The sequence below is a fragment of the Sinohyriopsis cumingii genome, chromosome 9, assembly GCF_028554795.1.
Source record: "Sinohyriopsis cumingii isolate HCF-2022 chromosome 9, ASM2855479v2, whole genome shotgun sequence".
Classification (NCBI taxonomy): domain Eukaryota; kingdom Metazoa; phylum Mollusca; class Bivalvia; order Unionida; family Unionidae; genus Sinohyriopsis; species Sinohyriopsis cumingii.
Window position 1 is genome coordinate 110,764,120 of NC_142969.1, and position 19,369 is coordinate 110,783,488.

The 19,369-nt window shown below is 34.7% G+C and overlaps 1 protein-coding gene across 4 annotated transcripts in view; it reads left to right on the forward strand.

Annotated features, from left to right (window-relative positions):
- The window catches only part of LOC149792469 (soluble guanylate cyclase 88E-like), a 501,393-nt gene that overhangs the window by 304,350 nt on the left and 177,674 nt on the right, over positions 1-19,369 (forward strand). For 3 of the 4 annotated variants that reach the window (XM_089971051.1, XM_089971054.1, XM_089971052.1), the window contains one exon: positions 16,726-17,018. The gene's annotated coding sequence lies outside the window, so the exon portion shown is untranslated. Of the gene's footprint in view, positions 1-16,577; positions 17,019-19,369 lie in introns of those variants that run through there. The other variant, XM_089971053.1, reaches the window with a different exon arrangement.

The following is a 19,369-nucleotide window of genomic DNA, read 5'->3' on the forward strand; positions in this document are numbered from 1 at the left end:
TCATTTATCCTGAAATATTCAGGAGAATTTTAAAAATGTACTTCATCGGGAAGAAAATTGCAACAATCAGTAATATATTTTCAACATCTAATAATGTGCGCACAAATTATGTTATTCGATCGTTTTAAATGTATGTATCTCTTGTTTCATTGTCTAACTTCTTTATTTCTTCGCCATCATATATTTGACTGGATGGACATTTTTCCATAACTCTACACTGTTCCTACTGTGTTTGTCAATGTACTGCATGAAATAAATACATTCTAAAACGCCGACAACAATTTTATTTATCAAGTAAAATAAGTTTACACTTATATGAAAAAACTAATAACTATGAAAGCACCTTTCTTAAACGACAATATCATTATTCACCAGGTTCATTTTGAAAATTCCACCTGTCAGAAATAAAATAGATTTGGTCAAGCAAGATATGCTATTGAAATATTCCCACTGCTTTGCTTTATTTAATATAATGCATTTTATGTATTAGATCTAAATACCCTTATCAAATTGACAAATATAGATATTTGTCATATGCGTCACGATCTTGCAAGGCATACAGTTATTTTTCTTGGGGGTGGGGGTGTGTTTACTCTATATCCATTAATCTGGGGTTCGATGCACACGTTCAGTCCGTGTTCTGTATCACACCCAAACTGGAACTATTTCAGTGTTATTGCTAACCTTAGTTCGTCCGTACATATAGACGCAAAAAACTGAACTTTGTTAAAATCTATATTCGTTTCAATTTCAATCACGATGTAAAGCCAATACTCTTTAGAAAGTGCAAAAGTGGGGGAAGTGATATATGCAAAACCATATTTGCCTTTTGTTTCGTATGTGGACGAAATTCGTTTAATATGGCTTATCAATTCGCCACGGCCTGACAATCCGCATAGATATGGTTTGCACTGCTCATCAGTGAAAATTGCATCATAATTTCATAAGTTTAAAAACACGGATTTTTGTATGTGTTTCACGTCAGTTAAATATGTATAGTTTTACCGCTGTCCCCGCAAAAATCAATAATTAAATGTACGCTCTACCTCGTCAAAAGACGATTGAAATCCGATATGCGGAAATACACAATAGACCCTAAATAAACTGCAATCCTGATGCAGTGACTATGTTGTTCTATTAAACTCACTCCAACCTAGTGCTTAGAAGTATTATTAGTGCACTACTGATACAATAGTTTCAAGAAACCAACTGAATGTACACACACACAGATGCACACACACACACACACACACACACACACACACACACACACACACACACAGAGGGTCCATTCCCATATTGATTAAAGCAGTACCCTATTAAAGGGCCCTTTCCTATGATGATCAACAGCGTACCTTATTGTAGGGTCCCTTCCCATGACGATTAAAATCGTACCCTATTATAGGACCCTTTCCCACGATGATTAACACCGTACCTTATTGTAGGGTCCCTTCCCATGACGATTAAAATCGTACCCTATTATAGGGCCCTTTCCCACGATGATTAACACCGTACCTAATTGTAGGGTCCCTTCCCATGACGACTAAAATCGTATCCAGTTGTATGGCCCTTTCCCACGATTATTATGATATTACCCTATTTAGGGCCCTTTCCCATGATGACAAATAAAATCGTATCCTATGGTAGTGTCCATTCGCTAGACGACTTATAAAATCATACCCAATTGTAGGGTTCTTTCCCATGATGACTGATACAATCGTACCCAATTGTAGGGTTCTTTTCCATGATGACTAATACAATTGTACCCTATTGTAGGTTCCTTTTCCATGATTACTATTAAAATCGTATACTAATGTTGGGTCCTTTCCTATGATGACTAATAAATTGTTACCCTCTTGTAGGGTCCTTTCCCGTGATTATTAAGATTGTACCCTATTGAAGTGCCCTTTCCCATGATGCTTAATACATACCCCATTGTAAGGTCCTTTACCATGATTATTAAGAGAGTAACCTATTGTAGGTCCTTTCCCATGATGATTTGGAGAGTATATTATTGCAGGGTCCTTTCCCATGACGTTTAAGACAGTACCCTATTTTAGGTTCCTTTCCATTGATGATTTGGAAAGTATCTTATTGTAGGGCCCTTCCCAAGAGGATTCAAACAGTATCCTATTGTATGGTCCTTTACATTGATGATTTGGAGAGTATCTTACTGTAGGGCCCTTCCCAAGAGGATTCAAACAGTATCCTATTGTAGGGCCTTCCCAAGAGGATTAAAACAGTATCCTATTGTATGGTCCTTTCCCAAGAGGATTCAAACAGTATCCTATTGTATGGTCCTTTCCCAAGAGGATTCAAACAGTATCCTATTGTATGGTCCTTTACATTCATAATTTGGAGAGTATCGTATTGTAAGATCTTTCCCATGACGATTAAGTCAGTACCCTACGGTCGGGTCCATTCCCATGATGATTAATACAGTGCCCTATTGTAAGATCTTTCCCATGACGATTAAGTCAGTACCCTACGGTCGGGTCCATTCCCATGATGATTAAAACAGTGCCCTATTGTAAGGTCCTTTCCCATGATGATTAAAACAGTGCCCTATTGTAAGGTCCTTTCCCATGATGATTAAAACAGTGCCCTATTGTAAGGTCCTTTCCAAAGATGATATCAGCAATAGATACCCGTCCCCCTTATACTTTACACATCGTTCATATCGCGTAACATTTTGCTTCTAATTCTCACTGACTATTACCCCACAAGACAAAAAAGTCGAATACGTAAAAATGTGTGAATAATTCATTTTGATTTTGATAATTCGTAGGTTGCCAAACTTTCATCGTTCCATGCAGAAAAAAAATATAAAACATTACCTGATACTGTATTCTAAATTAAATATGTAAACCATATGCGAATCAGAGTGCGCCAAAATGATTTGGATGACACGAGCTGTTCTATGTACAGACATGTTCCGGGTATTATCTGCTTATTTTATCAGGCACTCTGGATTTGATTGTTTCCTTTTTCTTTTTTTTTTGGACACTTTTGACAATAATGGGCTTGTTCTACACTTGTACATGCAACATATTTACTTCTTTTTTATATTATAAAATAGAAGGCAAATTGAACATGCATTTATTTAAAAATATTTTCTTCTTTAATAGAAATGAGTGTGAGCCCTGGCACATTGAGCATTAAAATAGACAAGGCCAAGCATTTCAAGAAGAGACAACATTTTCATAAAACGGCCACAAACTATTTAAATTAAACAAATACTGGCATTAACGGTTCATAATGTCAAACCGATCCAGACATGCTTGTGCATAATAAACTCCTGTTATGTGCATTTTGTGTGATATTTTCGTCTGTTCGTCCAGTGTTCGTTATTGCAAATATAGACTAAGGGAGTCATCTCAGGATTCAAGGTATGGTTATAAATGCGTCACGTTTGGAGGAATCTTTACCCCATGTATTTATATTTAATTCCCAGGATACGTTCCACGATGTAATACATCTAACATACCAGACTTCCCTAAAACACATTCATCTTCAGAGTTTAGAAAATATGGTCTGCGGAACTCATTTTTAAGGAGCAACTTTAGGTGGATTGACTTGCAGTTTATCTATTAAAATTACGAAAGAATCGAATTTGTTTAGAAAATATGAGGATAAAACTGACAAACGTTTGAAACATAAAGGCAGATTTATCACACAGAAAGTAGCAGCTGTTTTTTATTATTGTGACGCAAATTTAGAATAATTACATCTCGTTACAATGTTGTGTGAACAATTTCGCACATATATGGAATCGCATGGTTACATGTTGAATTCTTAGACTGTTCAATTAGAAAATATAGAAAAGAGGTGAGAATATTGTTTAAAATTTTATTGTTAAAATATGCAATTGGATATTAAAAATCTAGTCCGCCTGTCTAAATAGACCAAATTTTCGATTTCTTAAAAAGACTATCTGATTAAATTATCACTATAAGTTCAATGCATGAGTAATTTCTTGTATTAAATGAAAACTGAAAAATACAGAGTTTGAATTTACTATAAATTAATGATCTTTCTATATATACTTGATTAGTATAATTACTCTTCATCTGAGAAATGTAACCTGAACTTTGCTTGGAAATAACGTTTCTATTCAGTCAGTAAAGTCTAAATGCAAATGGTCATTTACTGGTCCAAAACCTACGTTTCATTTGAGAAGTAAGAAAATAAACCACTTGCTTGTGATTGCATATTAAATTTATTCATATGTCCCAGGCAGAATTAATACAATTTCAAAGCTCAAGATTAGAGCCATATCTGCAATGCAGACAGGCCGATCACGCACCGCACATTATATATCTCGGACTAGCCCCGGTTACGTACACGATATATATATATATATATATATATATATATATATATATATATATATATATATATATATATATATATATATATATATATATATATATATATATATATATATATAAAACGACAAAATTCCTATAATATTTTCTTAATATACGTATTTTGTTTAAAGACTACGTGAGTAAAAAGAATATATGCAATAAATACAAAACCACATTAGTGTTTTGTTCCGAGTCAGGGTAAAGAACTCGTTGATACGGCGAATGTACACAGTCTGGACCTGACTACTTTCAAAATTCCTACGCCATATTGATCTCATTCTTTCCGCCCAAACGGACCAAAACACATATGTAATGTTGTCTCTGTATCTAGTAGCAAGAAGTAACCATAGCGTCTTTGGTACTTACACCGTAAGAACCATTATATAAATAGGTAATTATTTCCTGCCATGTCTGCTTCCGACCATTTTCGACAACAGAGAAGGAAAAAACTTCTTAACATTGTATTTAATGCATTTACAGTAAGAACAGAATTGCTGCATTTTATCATGTTCACGTGACATGAACAAACATTCTAATTGATATCGTCGAAATTATAATATATTTCGTCTAAAAATTGCAAAACAAAGAAACTAATTAAAACTGACGAAAGATCATTTACTGTTTTGAAGATAATAGAATTCAAATAAATTGCATTTGTAAATAGACAAAATGGATGTATTATACCGATTTTTCTCAGTATGTGTACTCGAATTCTTCGTTAGAGATTCCGCCTCTGGTGTAGTAGATCGTGGGTTCAAATCCCTACTGTATCATACCAAAGTCTTATAAAACTGGTACTAGTAGCTGATTTGCTTGGGGCACAGCATTAAGAGCTTAGTGTTAGGACTTGTCGTCCAGGTTTCAGGATAATGTGTGGGTGGGACATGATGCTACATATATGAGGCATGATGTCCCATTGTTAGACATCACTATAAACTGCCATACTGCAAAATCGTAGCTATATGACTGAAAAAATATTAAAACTACGTTTAAAATCCAAATATTCCTCTCTCTCTCTCTCTCTCTCTCTCTCTCACACACACACACACACACACACACACACACACATTTACATATGGATTTCCAACTTAGAAGTATGAAGTAACTAATTACAGAAGTGCTTACATTGAACAAAAGAGTATAGACAAAATTGTCGCTTGCACTCCATTTAATACTTCAAGATGGTCTTTGGATATTTTCAACCAGGAACAAGACACAAAAGGCCATTCATCACTGAGAGAGAAATATTCAAGGTGAAATACATTTGCTAATACTTTTCCTTGCACCAGTAGTTACAAATTTTGTCTCATGACAAAACAATTACAATGCCAGTTTCGGACATGAGACAATTTTCTCATTGCAAAACCATTGCTATCCTAGCAATGCCAGTTTTGGACATGAGACAATATTTTCATCACAAAACAATTCCAATTTTAATTAAAACTATTTCAGAAATGTATAACTCATTCCCTAAGAAATACAAATTGATATATTTGATCAACCTTTTGCATAGCTGTTCTCAAACGTCATTTACACAATATAATTTTTAATAAAAATACGCCAGTTACCTTATTTTTGGGGAATACCATGTTTTGACGAAGCCAGGAAGTCAGCATACACACAACATGACATGCATAACAAGTCCCAATAATCCAGGGACCACACTGCAATGACCGTCATCGGCATAATTGATTGGATTGCGTAGGGGTCTTAGCATGAAGATGAGGTTTCTTTTATTTAATCTTAGGAACTGCATTGATTTGTTCTTATAAAAAAAAACACAATGCCTTATCGGGTGGTGTTATGCATTTTATTGGCAGATCGAATTACTGTATGTAAATCAAGTAATGGACAGAATTCCCCGAAAAACTGCATCATTGAATCGGTATCAATTATGTGTCAATATAATTACTTGGCGAGACCAATAGCAGTCCCACTTTTAATATATTACACCCCACCCTCATGTTTTAATTTTAATAAAATTCTTTTGTTGACGCTATTTCCTTTACTGGCTCTTTTTTTAAAAAATGTCAATGTCAAGACAATTTAGGCATGATAAGGGCAAAGACTGAATTTTAATAGAAAACTGCAAAAGCATATTTTTTTATATAAAAAAAAAATGAAATTTGATGCAAGACTTACTGTAAGAAGCCAAAAGAGCACCTCAGCACAATGGCAGTTATATGGTGCTGGCAAATTTCGATCGATATTTTTAATAAAAAGAACTGCACTAAAACTGAAGGAAGATAAACAGTTCCTAAAATTTCCAATATCGATCACATGATAAACTATTTTAGTAAAAGTGTCAAAATTCTGTAAGGTGTAAGAAATGGAAGATCAAGGTAGAGTATGGACTAATCGAATTGGACATCTGTAATATCTTCGATTTAGCTTTCTGTGTTTGCAAGTCCTCTTTATCTGTTATGAAACCTAACAAAAATTTTTATTCAATATATATAGTCCTATTCGCTATATAGCAACATATCCAAAACTGATTACTGGATCCACTAGATAGCAACCTGCCAAAACTGATTACTGGATCCACTAGATAACAACCTACCAAAACTGAGAACTGGATCCACTAGATAACAACCTACCAAAACTGATTACTGGATCCACTAGATAACAACATACTAAAACTGATTACTGGATCCACTAGATAACAACCTGCCAAAACTGATTACTGGATCCACTAGATAACAACCTACCAAAACTGATTACTCCATCCACTAGATAACAACCTACCAAAACCGATTACTGGATCCACTAGATAACAACCTACCAAAACTGATTACTGGATCTACTAGATAACAACCTACCAAAACTGAGAACTGGATCTACTAGATAACAACCTACCAAAACTGATTACTGGATCCACTAGATAACAACCTACCAAAACTGATTACTGGATCTACTAGATAACAACCTACCAAAACTGAGAACTGGATCCACTAGATAACAACCTGCCAAAACTGATTACTGGATCCACTAGATAACAACCTACCAAAACTGAGAACTGGATATGTGAATTTTTTATGAATCCTTAACTGTCTTTACTCCTTCGTAACATGGTCATTCAAACAAGCTGGAACTCGTATCTTTTTCATTGGAACTTACTATGTTTCCAGCATCACATTGGCACCATTTCCATCTGGGCCAATGCTTGGCGCCCTAATAACATAACAGTCCTTTTCTACACAGTTATTTTTAATCTCCGTTTTTAATTAGGGATTTTTTTAGTATTATTTTTCAATTAAGCCATTTAGCCGATTTACTTCCAGATCTTTTCCACAAAAATGAATTTTCCATATCAGACTAGTTCTTGTTTTTTTGCACTGTATTTTACATTTTCTACTAGAATCATTTTTCGTTACATGTTAGACTTGACCGATTTAGTAAGTGATCATCCAATAACCTGACTCTTCTTTAGACTATGCCCATAACGCCATGTTTCCCTTCCGTTCATTCCTTGTATACCCTTTTATGTTGATATCATTTCATGCAGCTTTCTTCTTTTTCACCGCTCCAGTGGCCTAGTGGTTAGAGCATCCGCCTCGGAAGCGGTAGGTCGTGGGTTCTAACGCCAGCCGAATCATACAAAAGACTTACAAAAATGGTACTAACAGCTGCCTCGCTTGGCGCTCAGCATTAAAACGATAGTGTTAGGACTGGTCGGCCTTGTATCAGGATAATGTGACCGGGTGGGACATTATGCTACGTGTCTGCGGCATGTTGCCCCAGTGCTGGACATCACTATAAACTGCCACACTGCAGACATCGTAGCGATATGACTGAAAAATTGTTAAAAGCTATGTTAAAAATCCTAATCACGCAAACACTCTTTCGTCATCTACATAGTTCATATGCAAAGTTGATTTATGCATACATCCTCCGATGTTTTTATTTTCACGTTGGTCAGTTGGTCATCAACAAAGAAATAGAGAGAACTTATACCCCAATAAAAGGAGTTTTAAGTACCAAGCATGCTTCATGTATTTGTTATCAAATATTTTCCTCTTCATTTCGTTATTGTATCTCCAGTAATAAAGAAGCGTTTAAACAAAAGCGTAGTTTTGGGAGAATTCCATTTTATTTTATCACACCCCTTTTTGTCACAACTCAAAGAATTACATCATGCATGTAATCTAGACGCATGTGTTACCGTTTGAGTTAAAAATGATTTCAGGATTTCACATGACATGCCTTTAAAGTTGTATTGTTTAGGGTGATTATCATCCAGATAAACAACATACCTATTTATTTATCAGTGTAATCCATATAAAGAGTGTAAGAAAAGAGAAACTAGTGTCATTTGTGAATAATTTGTCAAGTTTGCATAAACGCCAACAATCCAACATCGACGCAGTCCCTTCCCGTACTCATTTAGGAGTAATAAGGACATCCTAATCTAGATAACGTGGCCTTTAAATGTCAGCCATGTTTGATGATGGTAATCATAATGTAATAAAATTTATTTAACAGTGCAACCCATTAAGCCATGTAATCAAAGAGAAACTTGGGTCATTTGTCAGTTCGTCAATAACACCGTTAACAATACGTAAGCGTCATCACCCCAACACTGACTCCGTATCTTGAGTGGTATTTTGGAAGATCCTAATAACCTAGCTAGAGTTTTTACCTTCAGAAGCCATGATCATATGTTTTCTTGTTTTTACAAAAGTAACATCCAACTACTTAGTTATAAGCTAACCGCTCACATTCAACGTATGCGACTTAAAATGTATAATTTCCATTAAACGTTAACCTCGTGACTTATTCATTGACAACACGCAAACACTCCTTCGTACTGATTCTTTCAAATCTTGTGCTATGAATTTCGTGCACGCAGTTAAACAAACAGTATTGGCTCTGCCTTTTACAAGATCCAGTTGATGCAATCAGTAAATCATTATGCACATTAATGTGACAGGAACACGAAGTCTCACAAACCGACCGACTTTACTACAAGAACCGCTCTTTATGCAATTGGTTCCTATCCGTGGGGATTGCAGTTGTTAGAAGAATTTTCTATCATTTTATCCAACGGACGTCAGCTCGTGCAGTTAAAGGATCAAAACAATAATTGTTTATTGTCAAGTTTTGGGTGTTAAATTTGGTGGGAGTGTCACACGCCGTGAGGTAATGCATACAAGTAGAGTCTTTCACGTAGGACTCCATCGGAGTTCCAAGAGCATGAAAATGTACAAATCAGCGTCAGGTGGAATTGAGCTACATTCACACGATTTTATTAAAAATTATAACAAAGCAAATATTTTGGACATGCGCATTCGTATATTAATGGCTATGATGAAATAAGCATCCATTATATCTTTTGTGATATATTTCCCTTTCCGGGATTGCACTGAAACTCGAACAAATGTTACCATGGTTACCGGCAACACTGAACATAGCAACTGTTGTTACGAAAAATACTTCGGTAAAATGTCTGGCGGAAGATGCATAACATCCTAAAACTTGTTGAGTTCTACAGCACAGTAAGGAGCAAAACAGTGCTCACAGCAGCGCCTTAACACACAAAAGACACAATGTGATCTACTTAATAATACAAAAATTGCCCAACCCAGTATATGGGGGAGAACATAGAACTAAGCAGGAGGATGGACCTAAGTAGATCCGACTGGCAAACCAATATATTTCTTAAACCGTCTGGTGCAGACAAACTTTGTTCCCCCGACTACCAATTAAATAACATTATCTTGACAAGAATAGCGCATTATCGAAATTGGAACCTTGAAACAAGAAGAGCAGAGGATTTTTTATTGGATTCGCTGCCTCGGTAGTCTTTGACCTTGGGGCTTGAATCAAGATGAATATAAATACCTTCCGTCTTCTGATTGCTTTTACTTTCCGTGATTTTTGTGCAAGCCTTGGTTTTTATATGTTTGGAATTTACCTTGAATTGGCACCATATATCCCTAAGTATGCTCATGCATACACACATACATACACACATACATACATGCAAGCATACATACATACATACATACATACATACATACATACATACAGACAGACAGACATACATACATACATACATACATACATACATACCAAAGACTTACAGTTTACGTAGCGATATGACTGAAAAATTATTAAAGCTACGTTAAAAATCAAAATCACATCACATCACATCACTAACATGAATACATACATACATATATACATACATACACACACATACATACATACATAATAAGACATATATACATACATACATATATATATATATATATATATATATATATATATATATATATATATATATATATATATATATATATATATATATATATATATATATATATATATATATATATATATATATATATATATATATATATATATATATATATATATATATATATCATCCTTTGGAATAGAGTTTTCATTCTCTCTTTGGATTATTAACTTTATACATTAACTGTATGCATCATCCGGGATAAACTTTAGGGTGAATATTCATTGGCAATGTTGCCACATTTTGTTACATTTTCTTTGTACGAGTCAGTAAAATATATCAAATGTAGAAATGTTAGTCGTAAAAGAATATTCTTGCAAGATTGAAATAATTCATTTGCCACATGTAAATAGTTCAAAGCATACACTTTTCTGACTTTTTAAGGATATAGGATTATATTTTTGGATTTTGGTTTCAAAACGCTAAAGTCTATAATTAGATAATAATAATAATAATAATAATAATAATAATAATAATAATAATAATGAGGACTTTGTATAGCTCCTAATCTTTAGAAGCTCTAAGCGCGTTACAACATTAGACAAAACCTATACGATAAAAAACATATATAATGATATGATTACAAACACAAACACCATGAAATTAGAAAATATGGAAACATTATTATGTCTTTAAGTTTGTTCTTGCAGTCAAAATAAGTGAGTTTTGAGAGCACTCGTGAATGGGATCACTGTGTCTTTGTGTCTAAATTCATTGGACAATTTATTCCACGTTGCTGGACCCTGGTATGCAAAAGAACGCTGTCCATATGACTTTGTTTTCATAGTGGGAATAAAGAGTATACGATTGTCAGAAGAGGAGCGTAAGTATTTTGCTGGTATGTACACATGGGTGAGGTCGGATAGGTATGTTGGACTAGAGTCCGTCAATGAAACATAGCACAGAGAACAAATTTTGTGTTTGATTCTGGATCGAATGGATAGCCAGTGTAGGGTACAGAGCAGCGGGGAGGTGTGCTCTGATCGTGGTACTCTAAGAATGATCCGAGCAGCTGTGTTTTGAACTTTTTGATGTTTTTGGAGTAGCAATTGAGATGAACCGGACAGAACTGAGTTAGAATAGTCCAGACTTGAAAGTACTAATGAACACACAAGTGTTTTAGTGGCATCAACTGAAAGACATTTGCGAATGGAGCTGATGCGTCTCAGCTCAAGATATGCAGCCTTGCCTATGTTCATGACATGTTTGTGCAATGCGAGAGTACTGTCCAGAGTAACACCTAGATTTCGTACTGATTGTGTGAATTTAATATTGGTGTTGCTGATATTTATTGTTTGAGGTAAAGGATGTGAATGAGAAAGTCTTTGTGTTGTAATCAGAATGGCCTCAGTTTTATCATCATTCATCTGCAGCTTGTTACATGTCATCCATGATTTCACATCAGTAATGCACCTCTCTACACCTTGGATGGTAGCTCAACTTGAGTTGGGTGGCTAGATTTGTATATTTGGGTGTCATCAGCGTACAATTGGTGAGCCATTGGATCACGATATATGACACTTGAGAGCGGCTGAGTGTACATAATGAATAGAACAGGTCTAAGAACAGACGCCTGTTATTTGTTAATGTTTTTGTATTTGTGATTGTTATATTTTGTGTCCTCCGCCTTAAAGGAATCCGTATTTCTTGAAGTTGTTTGGGCAGTTCCCATTGTTTTGAGCTAATAAAATATCTTGGCCAGAGGAAGCAACTACTTGCATTAACAAAATATGCTCTAAGCATAAAGGCCAAAGAAGAAAAAAAAATTGACTCCTATGTTTCAATGACAGAGGAAATTTAAAAGCAAACACCAAGAAATTAAAAAGAAGAAATAATTGAAAAATAATCAGTCTTAAAACGGGTAAACTACATGCCTATTTATTCATTGTTTACTATCAAACAACATTATCGTATAACAAGAATCACAGACAGAAAAATAGACAGACAGACAGACACACACACACACACACACACACACACACATATATATATATATATATATATATATATATATATATATATATATATATATATAGAGAGAGAGAGAGAGAGAGAGAGAGAGAGAGAGAGAGAGAGAGAGTGAGAGAGAGAGAGAGAGCGCTAACATACCAGTCAGACGGGAAATAATGGATATATAAGCATGCCTTATAATACACTGTGATTTACAATGCTTTGCTCTACTAAAGTTCTATCAAGTAGTTCCATTTATGAAGCAATAATCATGGACGGTGTAGTCATTCCTGTCTGGACAACCATATGTTTCCACATTATGGTTAGGGTTATCGTTTATTTAATCCCTAATAGGATAATTGACACGGGATACATTATCTTATTTGCGCTACTTGTGTTGCTACCGGTCAATACGCTATAGATTTGAGTTAAGCATAAAACCGGACACTTGCTGCATTTGTAAAATGGTGAAAAAATTACAATAATGAATGTGAAGGTCGTAGCTGAAACTCCGTAGTCACCAAAACTAATTAAATTTTTTACTCCTGACTCCTCGAAGACGAATATTTGCATATCGGGAATGTACTGTTGATGCAAATGAATATTTAGTGAATGTGACACTTTTGCGCTTAAGTCCAACAACATACATACATACATACATACATACATACATACATACATACATACAAAAAATACATAGATACACAAATGATCTCTGATATAATATGATATATTTGAACTATCACAAAATGATTAAACTATAAACAAATATGGATGACATGTGTATCTATAGGCTTGATATGATCAGTGCATAAATTGTGCGTGTGATTGGTTCTTCAACAAGTATGATTGCTGTATGATTGATTTTCACACTTATAGGAGGCCCCGAGTGGCCGAGTGGTCTAAAGCGCTATGTGTTACGGATTACTGCCATCTCACCTCTGTCTGCGCCGGTTCAAGTCTGTGATTCAGCCAATGTGGGTATGTGAGAAAGCTTTCCAGTAGCTTCTCGTGGATCGGTGGGTCTTTCCAGGGTTTTCCCAGGTTCTTCCTCCACCATGTATAGCCTATCGTGTACTGAAAAAATGGCGTTAAACCCAACAACAACAACAATCACAATTGTTGTCACTTATAGTGACATCGAATTAGATTGATTAAAAATTGAACGTACGATATTTATCTCGTCATGTGAAGGCGGCTATCACGAGATGTTTCCAAATCCACAGCTCCCTTCCAACGGTGAAGGACCGGCTTTCATGATCTGCTCCTCCAAGTCTGCCAAAGTATCTATCGAGAGCCTTTCCATCCGGCAGACCCGTGAGTCCAGAACCTTTGGTCCCTCATACTGAGTGGACCTATTCCGTACTTCGGACCAAACTCACGATGGACCTCAATATCTAGGTTACAAAAAATCCCTGAGTTAGACGAGTCCACATGTGCTGCTAATAATACAATTACTGAGCCTTGTAATGCTTGAGACATGGCGAAGAGACAATGCTTGAGACATGGCGAAGAGACAATGCTTGAGACATGGCGAAGTACGAGTGCAGTGATGCACATTACGCATATTCGCACATGAATTTACTTCGTTATGAATTAAAATGTTTCATAAGAGCGACTGTCGGAGTTTATTATTATTATTATTATCTCCACTTTCCTACAAGAATATGTTTCCGGCAATGGATAACTTGAAATAGACTATAGTCTGTTTGATAAGATGGTGCTATTATGACATAGGTCTGACTCTCTGCAAAATATATACCAAATTCCGAAACATACAAAATTATACAACAATTTATCAAACAGAAAGAATAGCAAGCAAAAAAAAAATTTTTCATTTTCATAAACCACTACGGCTGAAAATTGCTTCGAGAAAGTGGACAGCTTCCCGACAGAACTCATATAGGTTGTGACGATACAAAGAAGTTTGGGCTATAAATTACCTGGTTTTTGTCAGGTCCACAGCCAGAGAACTAAAGATAATCGGGTATCTCGCCGCTGATACCTGGTACGTGCAGTATTACGTACACTGAATATTTTGAAATATCTATCTGAAACTTTACATCTCTGTTAACGCTGTACACGGCAACGAAACCAACCCATGTAAATTTTAGTTCATATATTAGAAAAATGTATTGCGCACACGATTTTGTGAGAAACAAAAATGCAGAGTGATTTGTTATCACTGGAAATATTCTCATCAACAAAGATAGATTTTAATTAGACGATGCTGATGCATCAGTCATTTTGGCCTAATGATGGTAAATGTGTCTGATGCTTCAGTTATTGGGCCCAAGGAAGTAATTGTGTCTGATGTGCCAGTCATTTGGTCAAAGGAAGATAACTACGTAACGATAGTTTGTGCAAGGTCCGTTATGTTTAAATAGCATGTTCAGGTCGCGTCCATTATTTTGAAATTTTCATCGAAATTTGGACAAAATCCAGCTCCTAAAACAACGTTTTCTCGCGAATTTAATTTCTCCATATCGCTATCACATAAATAAATGTACGCAAGGCTATTCCTTTCCAGATTTTGTTTCTCTTGATTTATGCGGCATTTCAATTAAACAATCATTACTAATCAGCACGTGCGACTTTATTTCTAACTGAAAAAATTTACTTATCTATATAAAAATTCCCGCCACACCTCCCAGAGAAAATAACAACAAACTAACATTGTTATGTATCTTTGATTTAAGTATATCTGATTTAATTGTTTGTAAGATTTAATATCTTCTTTTTTTTAAATGCATTGTGTCAAAATAATGAAGTTCTGTTTGCTAGGAACTTATCCTTTTTCCAGAATATAGTTTGACTATGTTCATTTTTATAAACACCAACTATTGACCTAGATCCTGATCTAGATTCAAAATTAATAGCAGCCACGTAAATAATAAGTTCTATTTATATTTTAAAACGATTCGTTGTTGTCTAGGTCATGATGGGACTACGTGATTTAGATGTAAATACCTTTTTAAATTTTATTTCATAGAGTAAAATGATTTGTTTTCGTCAGGGTCCTGTTAGGTGTACGTGATATAAACCCCCTTTTCGATTTCGCAATTGGGGATTTTCGAAACTGCGTTTTAGAATACGATATTAACCTTTGTTTTGGAGAGATATTCTCAGTTTGGGTCTTTTTACACTTGATGTCAAGTTATTCTGTTGTAGCCAGTTTTCGAGTTATATTTTAAATCTTCAAATTATTTGGATTTAAAAGAAATAAATCTTTTTTTCCTGGAAATATACGTGTGCTCATACGAAATTCTTGAACGAAGACAGCTCTTTATATAGATTTATTTGGATTTCTAAAACGGGAGTGATATTACTTGTTTCTACAACAAACTGCTGAATTCAGCACACTACAGGTTACAGTATACGTTATCGTCTTCCATCTTGGATTCTTCGTCGGGACTAGAACTTGAAATCGTTATAACATTTTATTATTAGGACTTCTAACATTTTATTCGTAGATTATTCTTGGATTATTTTTGGATTTATTTCTTAAAGCCGTAAGTTCATTTTTACATAATTTTTCCAGGGAAACAAATTATTATATTTTTCAATGATTGTTGTTTTCACTCTTTCTTGTGTTACTGTTTATTCGAGCCTAAACACGTAACTATATATCTATCTATCTATCTTTCTCTCTCTCTCTCTCTCTCTCTCTCTCTCTCTCTCTCTCTCTCTCTCTCTCTCTCTCTCTCTCTCTCTCTCTCTCTATATATATATATATATATATATATATATATATATATATATATATATATATATATATATATATATATATATATATATATTTATATGTATATTCTCTAATTTAGGATTTTCAGCCTTGTTGTCTTTTATGTTGTACGTCATGATTCTTTTTCGTATTGCGCAGATAAAAAAATATATGCAAAACCAAGATCGCATTCTACAATCTTTCCAGACACGTACAACTTCATGGAGTGAGGGTTTATCTTGTTGTTTACATATTTGATTCAGTATTTGTCAATGAAGTTTTCAGTTCTCTTTGTTTGAGTATGTATTGATAAGGTCACAAAAAGATCAAGTGATGATTGGACACTCCCTGGAGATATTTCATCTTTTGGAGAAGAAATCCTTCGTGGCATAATCTTAATACGATACTCGTGTATATTTCAGCTTCTTCTGTTCTATCAAGAAGCAGACGACACTGACGTTCAGAAGCTGACCTACTGGTAGCGAGTGAAAGGACTCAGGCAAACAGGGCATTTGAAGGAATCAGTGCTATATAAATGATGTGAACGAAAAGCCAGTGATAAAATAATTGATCTGGAAACTGTTTCTGCGAATGGCATCGTAATACGACTACGACTTAACAAGAAAATGTTATTCCAGTAAATTTTGCTCTTTGGAAACTGATTGATATCTGTTCAAACATTTAATGGAAAACCTACCAGAAATCATATTGTAAGGTAAGTGTGTGTCATTAGAAATGTTTTAACTTCCAATTAGGTAAGATTTATTAACGATAAACTTTTAAAAAAAATTCAGACACATATGTGTGCTCGTTCCAAATGAATATATGGGCTTTGTTTCTCTATAGTCATGGCATTTAAAGATCTTTCGTCACATGTAAATACTTTACCTCTACAAATCGTTGAAACAAAACTATTCCTTATCATATTTCACCTATAAATGAAGCAGTATATGTACAAGGTACATACATGGAAACAATAAAATCTGTATTCTGTCAACCTTCATGAAATATTGTACAATGTTCTTGATGAAAGGGACGTTTCTCAACGTTTTGTTGCTTTCGTCTAAGTTCTATTGCACACATATACTGACTTACTGTTGTGGGCGACAGGATTGAAGGCGAAGTTCTATAATACATATTTGTACATTTTACCAATAAGCGGTCTTCCACTGTTTTAAAAATCACAGAAAGAAATTACGGAACTGTGTACTAACATGGAGGGAAATAACTTTACATATTCGTTACGTAGACTATTAACTTACTTGTTCCTAGAAATAAAATATATTTTTTTTCTTCATATTTCCCTTTGTAAAATGTACAATTTAAACATTTTCAAGGAGACACACTTAAATGTGTACACTCAATTCATCTCTTATTTTTGAATTTCTACATGGGCAAACTCATTCCCCTGGCCACTGAACCAGAGTGATCAGTCATGCGGATAAACATTATAAAAGTGTAACGTATTCAAGGTTCAGTTGTAAAAAGATCCTCTAGTCAATCGATTAGTAAAGCACTCAGTCACAACTGCCGGCCATGACTGTCTTGTGTGACATGACGGATTGATGTACAAAATATGATACTATTTATACGTTAAAGTACAAAACTTTCAATACACGAATATGCAATATATTTCAAGTCACTCTAATCTGATTGACAACCAACATTGATTTTGCCATATAAAATTTGAGCTATCTTTTCTTATATTCCTGTATGATCAATCAGACAATATTCCCCTGTGCATATCATTTTTGCTGTAAAACAAAACCACCGTTAGTTGATACCATCCCATTATTCTCGTGATGGCTTATCGTGAACGATCAAGACTCCTATTTGTCGACCCGGAAGACTAATGATTTGGCGTCTTGTTGAGGTCTTCTTCTCTTCGGGTAGGAGCATGGGGTGGGGTGGGTGTAATAAGGAATATTCTGCAAATCGTGCTATCGGCAAAATAGCAGTTTTAATTTGTCTCTTTGATAGTCAGGAAAACAACTTGATGCAGGCTGCAAACCCACCTCGTACTTATTTTACAATTAAAAGAAATTAAATAATCGTTATGTCGATGTTTCTTTTCACATTCTGATTTAGTTGCACGTAATAAACTGCAAAAACTTATGTAATTATTCTTCAGTATGATGTTTCTTCTTTATTGACGATTTCGGACTTTTTAATTCATTGGATGTGGCTGAAATGGCACTCCTTTGCTTATCATCCCTTTTTTTTCCTCATTCATATATCTGTCCTGAAGCCTTCTTAATGTAAAACATTTTAAAAATGAATTTGATCTCGGAGGATCAGAATGCACACTCGTAGCAGAGATATACGTTCATACTTAAGCGGTTTTGATTAGTATGGCTATAGGCTACTAGAAAGGCTCTTAAATATGGGTCGGATTATCAATAATCAGATATCAAACTTAATTTTGAAATGTCAACCACCGCTTGTGTTTTCGCAGTTTGGACGGTATGAGGAAGAAGTTTTCTGTCAAACGTTGGTGTATAATTTACACATATTATGACGCGTTAGAATTGTTTAGCACTTCTTATTTAAACCGTAAGAGTTGCAATGCAAATTATGGAACCAGTCATCTAATTAATACAGTCCAGTTAGCACAGTTAAGTTAGTTTTCAAGATAAGTCAATTGGCATAAAGGTTTCGATGCAAGAAGGAAGACTTCACAAATAAACTGAGACTATATAATACTGGAGGGAACAAAGAATTCACATAGAAATGAATCTCTTTGTCACACTGCAAACAAAAGAAACATCACCACCGTTTGAGAGATAATTTGCTAAGTACTAACCTGGCTGCCATTTTAAGGTCTCCCATTTTCCATCGTAAGAGTTTTGCATATGTCTATCAAATAAGCGAAAATAACAAAATAACCATTTCAAATACTTAATATTTATGTAAAATGTACGGATTTTCTATATCCTTTGTTTTAGCAAAGGCGTTATTTTATAAAAACAAACATTTGTATCGTCAATTCACTTCAGCACTTCACCAAGACAAAAGAGTCAATATTTCTTGTACTTGTTTACATGCCATTGTATGTTAAATTGTAAA